Source organism: Sceloporus occidentalis, unplaced genomic scaffold (assembly GCF_023333645.1).
Source record: "Sceloporus occidentalis isolate IW3139 unplaced genomic scaffold, rSceOcc1.0.p SCAF_480, whole genome shotgun sequence".
In the NCBI taxonomy this organism is placed as follows: Eukaryota; Metazoa; Chordata; class Lepidosauria; order Squamata; family Phrynosomatidae; genus Sceloporus; species Sceloporus occidentalis.
This window is the reverse complement of record NW_028317460.1, coordinates 110,203-120,015: the sequence shown is the minus strand read 5'-3', so window position 1 is coordinate 120,015 and position 9,813 is coordinate 110,203.

The window sequence follows — 9,813 nt, the reverse complement described above, 5'->3', positions numbered from 1 at the left end:
GACATTTTTTTTTTCCTGCTGTAAAGACTCAAACCTTAATCATGTGTTGGTCTCGTTTTGGATTCAGGAACCAGATACCCTTTCCTCACCCTTGCATTCTTGCATCAGATGGTGCCAAATGTATGCTATTAAATCCCCCCCCCCCCCGACATAAATCAGACATTGGCACCTTTACCCCAAAATATTTTTTGGAATCCCTTGGTGCAGTACTTCACATGACATGAAGTCCATAGGTCCAAATTTCCCGTAGGGCGAGTTATGGTCCTCAGTCTTCCTCTTCTGGGATCGCAAATGAGATATGCAACCCCTTCCCTCTCTGTCCAAAGGGCCTGGTCTTTTTTGGTTCTCTCCAAGGAGGGAAACCAATGAATTCATCAAGGTCAAATATTTTAGCCAGTCTCCCCCACCCAAAAGTAGAGTCTTTAGGACCGAGTGCTACTATGGCCTTTTCAGTACTGACAACAGCTTATGATTTATCTTTGTACGAATTATTGATATGGTCTTTCAAAAAAAAAAAATACATTTCAAAAAATTCACAAAATGTACTAAATATTAGGCACATGTGCCCAGGGAAAACTGTTCAATACATGAGAGAATTGGGAACATAAGAAAAAAACAAACATAAAGGGGCTTTTACACCCCCAACCCAGAGGCAAACTCAAAAACATGGACCCAAGTGGTTCTATACTCCTACCAGCAATATGAAGTGACCGGCGTACCCCTCACCATGTCAAAACATGAAAGCACAACTAGGATAGACCTCCCTTGGGGTTCAGGGACACCTCGGCCTTCAAGGGACCTGGAATCTTCAGGTCAGAGGACCATGTTTTTCCATTTATTTTTCCCCGGTACTACACTTGATCTTAGCCAATAGTGAACCTTTACTCCTCAATTAGTCCTAGTTTTGTCTCCTCGGATTCATTGTAATGGGACACAAAGAGCTTAAGACTCTTAAGAAATCTCTTAAGTATTAGAAATACCTCGGGACACTACGGAGAGGAGAGCAGTCATATGACAATCATAGACTATGTAAATCTTTGTTACCCAAAACCGCACACAATTTACCCCCAACTTCACTACCGAGCTTACTCTGAAGGCAAACGGCTACAAAACAATATAGATAGCTTGGGCAATATTTTATGTATTCTCTTATATCTCGAAAGTGTCCCTGTTTAATTTGACCAGTCCTTCTTTGTAAGCCAAATCCCAGTACCCCCTTTTCATCTCTTGATGCCCCTCTTTCCTCTCTTGATGCCCCCTCTTTTCTATGAGCTCGGAATGTTTGCTGGGTATGAGGAGATCGCAGGGTTCTACAGCCCCAAAAGCCCCGATAATGTGTATAGAAACAGCAGGAATTAAATCGTTGTCTCCAACCTCATCTGGAGATCTGAAATGTTGGGAGGTATTTTCTCAAAATATTAGTTTCTAGGTACCTTTTTTTTAACTTGCAGATAAATAAGTGTAAATAATGAGCCTGAGACACCCTGTTACTCACTCTTACAAATGAGGCATTGGAATAAGTAAAAGGATGTGCCTTAACCATTTATCATCTGCCTCCTTAAGCCATGGAACGGACATTATTTCCTGGAAAATATTGAATGTTTCTCCAACCATCTACCCTAATAGTATGACACTTTATTATATGATCTAAATCTCCACCGCAGAACCAGGACTTTACGACTGCGAGAGTTATATCTCGATACAATATGACAGTTCATTTTATAGGGTTAAAGATAAATTATACAGAAGTTTAATTAAATGTCCCTGGAATATGACAGAACATTGTATCCCGCGGATGATGTATTGAAAACCATACGTTAGCCGGGAGATTTGAGCTTCGCCTGGTTAACATACACATTTTTTAAACTGGCTTTGAAACACCTAATGTCTATTTGCAACAGTTTCATAGCCTTGGGCCCCTTCTCTACTAATGACCGTGTAATGTTCCCGCGTATGAGCGTTGTGTAGCCAACATGTCTAATTTCAAAGACTAAAAGCCATGAAGAAATAGGTAATAGAAACACAGAATTTGCCAGCTGATCAGATCCGTTTGGCCCGTCTAGTCTTCTCGCTTCTCCAGCTGTAACGACTCAAACCTTAATCGGTCGTTGGCCTCGTCTTAGATTCAGGAGCCGTATGTCTATCCCATGCATGTTTAATACCCTCACTGTATTACCCATTACCACTTCTGCTGGGAAGCTGTTCTACGTATCTTCCATCATCTGAAAAGGTGGCTCAGGACCTATTAATATATAATGTAGCTGATGTCACAATAAACACGATGACTCTACTTACTGAAAGGTCATGTTTGCCATAAAGCACCTAATAGACGTTCCCTCATTAGCCTTCAAGATAAAATCTTTCCATCCTTTTTAGAATATGAGCAACTGTTTTCACCCTCCTTAAGTCATGAAAGCCAATAAACCACATCCAACAGCACTTACTGTTTGGTCATTCTAGTCTGCCCATTATCCAGCTGCGGTAAGATCTCAAACTTTACAAGATACCTGGCCTTTTCTTGAGGAGCTATATGCCTATCTCATACCTTCTAAATGGGCACTTAAAGAACTTATACAAATGTACACACTCACACTATCACACACATTCATGATTTTGCTGACACACATACGCACTCATGCTCACACACACACATACACAGCACCCGATCTAAGTTGGTCTGACCCTTTCTGAGACAACTTCTTTCCATGAAAGTCACACTCCCCAGTCATTGAGTCTCAAGGTACAGGGACCACAAAGTGCTAAGTGTAAATCTAAACTTGAAGTCAAAAGTCAGACCAAAAGGTCAGGGCAGATCGAGCTAAGTCAATGGCAAGCCAAGGGCAAGCACTGTGGCAACCAGAATTGGTACAAGTGCACCCAAAGAATAAACATATTGGCTCCATTGGATCCAACCACACCCCAACCAGCGCACGAAAGTGTAGAATAAAAGAAGTCAAAGTACCGTATATGCCTGGGAGTGCCGGGGGAAGGATTGTGCAATAGGGGCGACATTGAAAGGCATGGGGTGGAATCTGATTCTGCCTTGGTAGTGCACCCAGCTACAGGAGGTAAGACCCTGACACGGAGATGGGGTCTCCATTACTGTATCCAGATATCAACATCTGACCAGTGATCCATATCGCACTCTCCATGCATAACTATGCATCCAAGCCCCCCACGCGGTCCTATTTTAAATAAGTACTATGGCGTACCATCGGAAGACCATCCGTTTTCTGCAGGCTGTACATTTCACTATGAAAATACCAGATTAAAGGGATTTTCAGGTCACGAAAAGTAAACGCCCTATTACGAGAACAGCGTGCATCAGCCTGTGATCTGCAGTATCATTTTTTTTCACCCTGTACGTTAATTTGAACATATCACAAGATGAGATGAAAGCCGGCTCGTTATTTAATAATGACTGAGTGCCTGGACAGAAAAAAAAAACTCTTTGGAAAATGACTGCATTTTATCACTGGCTGTGTGATGTAAGGGGGTCTAGCATCACATGTAAGTGGGCAAATTTAACTGGTTTACTTTTCCCATTCAACAAGGACTCTGAATTCATTAATTATTTCTCTTTCCTTCTTTCTTTCTCCCCTTCTCTCCATCTATTTCTTTCTTTCTCAGTAATTTCATTCTTTTGTTCTCACTTTCATTCTTCCATTCTTGCTTTTTCCCTGCCTCTGTCGTTCTCTTTTTTATATCTTTCCTCTCTATTCCTTTTTACGTTCTCTCTCTTTCTCTTTTCTTTTTTTCTTTTCTTTCTTTCTTTCTTTCTACTCTTTGTCTCCTTTCTCTCTCTCTATAATCTTTTTCTCATTCTATCTATCTTTCTTTCATTCATTCTTTCTCTATTTCTCGTTTCTCTTTCTCTCTTTCTCTTCTTTCTCTCTCTCTCTTTCCTCCTTCCTGTTTTCCTTTCCTTCTTTCTTTCACCCACCGAAAAAAAAACAACAAACATAAATATAATATTGTAGCACACAGTTTCTTTTTAATTTAGTGTATCCAATTAAAATTAAAAAACTACTGATCAATAGAAACCTCAGAGATATCCTTTAATCTTTCCAGAATTTCTAAACCGTACACTTGGCCCTTCTTTAAACACTTTTCACAATATAAAATAAATAAATATACGCAAATCTGTACATATCAACCCCATCTACATAATTATCTGGTTATTTGCCTTTCTTTCTGTTTGTTTCTCCCCATTCTGTTACTTATATATCCTCATAAGGTGCCCCTCTTCCATTAGTTATATTGTGGGCTCAATTACACTATTTAGAAACTATTCTGAATCCTTTTTTTCACTAAACCACTGAACTTTTCCCATTTCCCCCATTTTCAATGAAAAATGTCTTAACCTATTTTTTTATATTCAATATCATGGAATTTGCCTATGAAACGCGCAAGAATAAGGCCTAGTTCAGAAATCTTAATTCCCGATCAAACATTTATCATTCATATTTCCATAAAACTATTGTCATGAACATCAGTTTGCCGTTGGGTCTCCTTGTAAATCATTCCCACAACAAATTACGAGACCCCAAACAAAGACAATAATTTATCACTTAACCTAATCAGAGAGTTGTCCAAAGCAGCAGCTTATCAATAACTTGTCCGCGTCAAGGGCCATTCTTCACGCCGCTCGGAGACGTTCGATTCCACGTTCCAAGGCGTTCTCAACATGGGCGATAATTCCCCGTCGAGAACAGGTCCCCTATTGATTTACATTTATTGACAAGCAGGATGTATGGACCTTTCCTTATATTTCAATACAGAGGTTATTAATAATGGTTAAAGGACGTTTCCATCTCCAGCGAGGATCCTGCAATTAGAGACCGAGATATATGGTTATTACCGAGCTGATTTAGGGACTGCACGTGTGCGTAAATCTATGTTAGCGCTGTGGACACCTCTGTGATCGAACTCTAATTGTCAAAACTCTTCCTACGTTTACACCCAACCTAAAGCATATACATTTTATCGTTTTACATCATTTACATCAAGTTTTATATCATTAAAAATCAGTATGTCTTAATTCCAGCCAATTTTTTTATTACTAATATCAGATTAAAAATATTCTTTGAAAAATATCAGCCATTTGTATGAGTTTCTTGCTTGTATGAGTCCAATCTACTAGACAAACACCCCAACTCCTTATCATACTGCCTGTGGGGAACAATAGAATGGCTCGGTCTTAATCACCCAGCCGGACTCTATGACTAATGGAAGTCTATGGAGGAACGGACTTCATTAGCATTGCCATAAAGCATCAGCTCAGTGTGGTGTTTGAGCCGGGAAAGTCACCCAAAATATCACATGACTGACAGCAACGGCGCCTCCAGGTCTGCAGATAAAGGGAGTTTATTGGGGCAAAATGAGACAAAACCAGGTTGTCAGTGCTGACTTTTCTGTATATGTTCAAGGAGAAAAATACTTTTTCCATGGGACTTCCCATTTATAAAAAAGAAAAGTGATTGTTATCAAAGTTGATTTTATGACATGACAGTGACCAATACAAAGGAACATTATGGGAAAGTGGTCTGTGGAATTGTCCTTCAACAAATAATCTCCACTAATCTCTGGTATTCCTATAAAGAAATCGCACAATTGCCTGAGATGACCTTGATAAAAATAGAAAGTCGCTCAGTTATTAATTTACTGACATTCTGATCAATGTCTCTTAAACTGGCATATCTGGCAAAGGTCAAATAAACATCGTATTGCATTCATTATCTGCGAAGGACATGTGGTCCTTTCCCCAATTCCAGGTGCTTAATCCTATTACGGATGCGGAGCGTTGCATAGAGTCATCTCCCACCTTTGTATAAGCAGGAATATTTAAGGCTCTCTCTATAGAACAAATCCAACAATACCCCAACAATAGAGGAATACAGGAAATATTCTGTAAATGGTACAAGTATCATTATTCTTTCAGAAGTAACAAGGAATTCTTATGGGGGGGGGGAAACTAATTTAAAATATCCAAAAATAGACCAATAGAAGACCGGATCTGAAAGATGGAATGAGAATACAAAAATAACAGAATTTCATTGATGGGTAACTGAGAAAATTAAGGTTGGAGAACCTTAATTTGGTTCGGGTTTGGAAGGCAATGTGATTACCACGTAGAATAAGAATATTCATCTATACGGAAAACTTTCTAGGGATCTGTTCTTCATTGGAACTTTGCTTGTAACAAGTAGAATTCCGAATAGTTGGGGGATATCATACTTACCACGACGCACAATAAGGGCATATAAAACGTGGAAATCCCTAGTAAAGCTGTTTAGAAAGAATACTCCTGGTTGGGATTTAATGGACTATTATTATACCATTATTATCCTCATTATTCCTCCCTATTAAGCAACTGCTCCCCTATTAAGCTGCTCGTATTGATAATTCATTGTTTGAGCAGCTTTGGATGAAAAGAAGAAGACGTTCCTATGGGAGTCACAATTTTGTCCCCTTTTGGGAACGAGGGCACCGGTCGCCGCTCAATGATGTCACAACGCAAGAGATCATGGCACGCGAGACGCAAACGGTCCTGAAAGCCATAGGTCTTACGCATTGAGACATGAACGGTAACCCAAAACATGTGATTTGTAAAGATTTGGGGGAAAGTATAATAACTGTCATTTAAACATGCATGCGATAGACATATGGCTCCTGACGGCTGATTAAGGTTTGAATCTTTACAGCATGAGAAACGGGCGACTAGACGGGGGCCGAATGGGGGCCGATCTGCCGGCAGGTCTATGTTTTTATGTCTCTTCTGGGTTACCTCAATGTGTAGATTTCAATGTTAGAAGCGAGTAAGCGGTTAACCCAGACACATTATTCTGCCTGCTGAATGCGGGGCATATCATGTCATACATAGGAAAGATCTGGGGTGACATAAGAGTTGGGTGACAGGTTCTGTGCTTGGGGCAACCATATGGCTCGAGACGGTCTGCCCCGGCACAGAAAGAAACCGTAGAGGGTTTCAATAGATGTTCCTCGCAGTACCTATTAACAGCGGGGTTGGGAATTAAATATGACAGAAAACCCAGGGAGAGAGAAAACGCAACGTGAATACAGATCCGGACAGGCAGGCAGAAAAATGAATGGAGAGATAAAAAAAGAGATGCGAAACCACCAGGAATCAGCCGACAGGTTGAATTAAATTATTTTTGGAGTGCGTTGTGTTTATATTTTTGAATGGCTAATTGCCAGAAGTTATAGGGAACATCAGATTAATTATGAGATTATTTTCAGATTCTAGAAGCCACCTCACTCGGAATGTGTGAGCGCGTGCGGAGAAAACACATCGGGCCTACAGACAGAAGAACCTTTTTCTTTCCCAGATCAAGATATTTCTCATCTCCTTTTCTTTTGGGCACCCTATATTCTTTTCCATGAGTCCCGAGGCCCTTGATATCTTAACCCTTTAATAGCCCATCAACGAATTTTATTGCAGACACCGGCCAATGGTGGCAACCAAATGGTTCTAAAAATGGTCCTTATGGAAACCATGACTCGTCAATGAAGTCACCTGTATTTAAGCAGGGATTCCATTCATTAAATCAGAGGAGAATATGAAGAAGTTGGCCTCAGAATGTGTGAAGCTCAACATCTGCTCCCTCGAGACCCTGAGGTTGGAGGTGAAATCCATGAGAGTTCACGGGGCGCCCCATACCCACCTTTTTTTTCCATTTGCAGTGCCCAGTTTAGGCATTGGGAATACAGAACCTCCAGCTGCCTCTAAAAAAAAGGTATCCTGCTGGGAACTAAACCTGACTGATAGGACTGTCTTGACAAGTCCGGGACTCTTAGCCGCTACTAACAGAACAAGTGGCCTGCTCTTCTTTGACCAACAACGAACCAAGCTTTCCGTTGCACTGGATAGGTTCTCCCCGGCTCTTAAGGAGTTAAACTGACAAATTCTTGTTAAATACAGAGAATTTTGCAGCCGCACACAGCCCAAGCAGTCGTTCCGCGGACCGCGCGCTACTCCCCGCCGTCTAATGAGGACCCATATCTGCCAGGCTTTATCTCTAATTTGTGAAAGCATAGAACACAAACCCAACGTCCAGAGCCGGAATTGTCTATTTATCTGAAAGCTTCCTAAATGATTGACTTCTCATTGTAACCTCTGATGTTTAAGAAGGAATCAGGCGGCTATTATCTCGGAGCATGCTTCATGTCCTGCGCTAAATTACTTTTAGAAATTGCTTGAGGGTGAAAATGCTTTGATGTTTCATAAAACCAACAAAGTCCCGGCTTAAAAAAAAACCAAAAAAAAAACACGTTCCGTTATTTGCTTTAGAATATCCCAGGTGCTTTAGCTTTCTGCTAAATAATCAGAAAAAATGCCTAAAATAAAGACTAAAACGCCTAACGTTAAAAATAAATATTCTACCTAGAAGCTAAATCTTCGTTTTCTTCCTCTTTTCTCCTTTTTTTCTCCTTTTTTTCTTTATATCAATTTCATTTTAATTCAATTTAGAAGGACGGCCGCGCCACCGCATACCCCCCCCCCCCCCCAATATATGAGGCTGGAGTTTTTAGTTTTGGCAACAATTAAATCCCAACAAAAGTTTTAATATAAGTTTTTTTGTTAAATTGTTCTAAGATTCAATATTACGGCTGCTCTATTTTACTTCCCCTCCCCAGCCCGTTACTAAAACAGCCTGACCCAATCGGCAGCAATCAGCAATTTGGCAATAGGGGAGAGATAATTTAATGGGGAGGAATAATCAAGCGGATCCTGAGAATCCTGGATTCCGTTTGATTCACACGGTAAACGGATACAATATTCATTAGAACTTTTTTTTTCTGACAGACACTACTTAATCGCTCATCAATCCTTCAAGTGTAAAATGGCAGAGACGGGCTCTAATTGACTTGACCTTCAATCGTTAAAGACAAATTGCGCGTAGATTTTGTCGGTTTTATGTCCCAGGCAGCCTCACTAAAGAAGAAAGAATATTAAAGTGCTTTGTGGATTCTTTAAAATGCATTCTTTAAAAGATATGTATATATATATATTTATCTTACGGACTTACCCCGCCCACTTCCCCATCAACAAACGCACGCGTTCCGTGACATAAGCGGGACTTCCTGTCAGCAGGACCGCCCACTCACATCAACGGGACCGCCTACTGACATCAGCGGGACAGCCCATCGACCTCAGCGAGACCTCCTACTCACATCCCGCAAGGGGGGGCTCCGGGTAACCAGAGGCCAAGTATTCATGACATTAATGGTAGCCCCTTACATATAGGAAGTGTGGAAGTAAAATATATCCATATCATGGCATTTACATACATTTATGAACTTTTTTTAAAGTTATTTTCCCTATAATCTGATTTAACATTAAAGTTTGACTGTGCCTTTTAGTACCGAATAGGGTGACATCATTCATTGCTAATAGCGTTAACGCATTTTTAGACGCCTTGAATATCTAGACTGAATTAAAGAACGTTCCATTGATTTCGAGCTTTCGCTATCGATCAGTACTCTGGTTATCTTTCAAGTTCCATTGTTTTCAGCGATAGAGAACACGCGTCTCCGGAACACGTCGTTGGTAAAAGTGCGTTTTTTCCTGGGTTTATGTTTGTAGTACGCAGTTCTTCAATTCATTCAGAGAACAAAATGTTACACCGGGAAAATTCATTGAATGAACAGGTCAACAAGAGAAATAGAACACTCAGCAGCCGCTTACATTTTATTTCTTTAGTTTTTAAATTATTTTTTTTACTAAATGAACGGCTGATTCTATGAAAAAGAATGAAAGTGTGCAGATTATATGTATAAAGGAGATTAGAA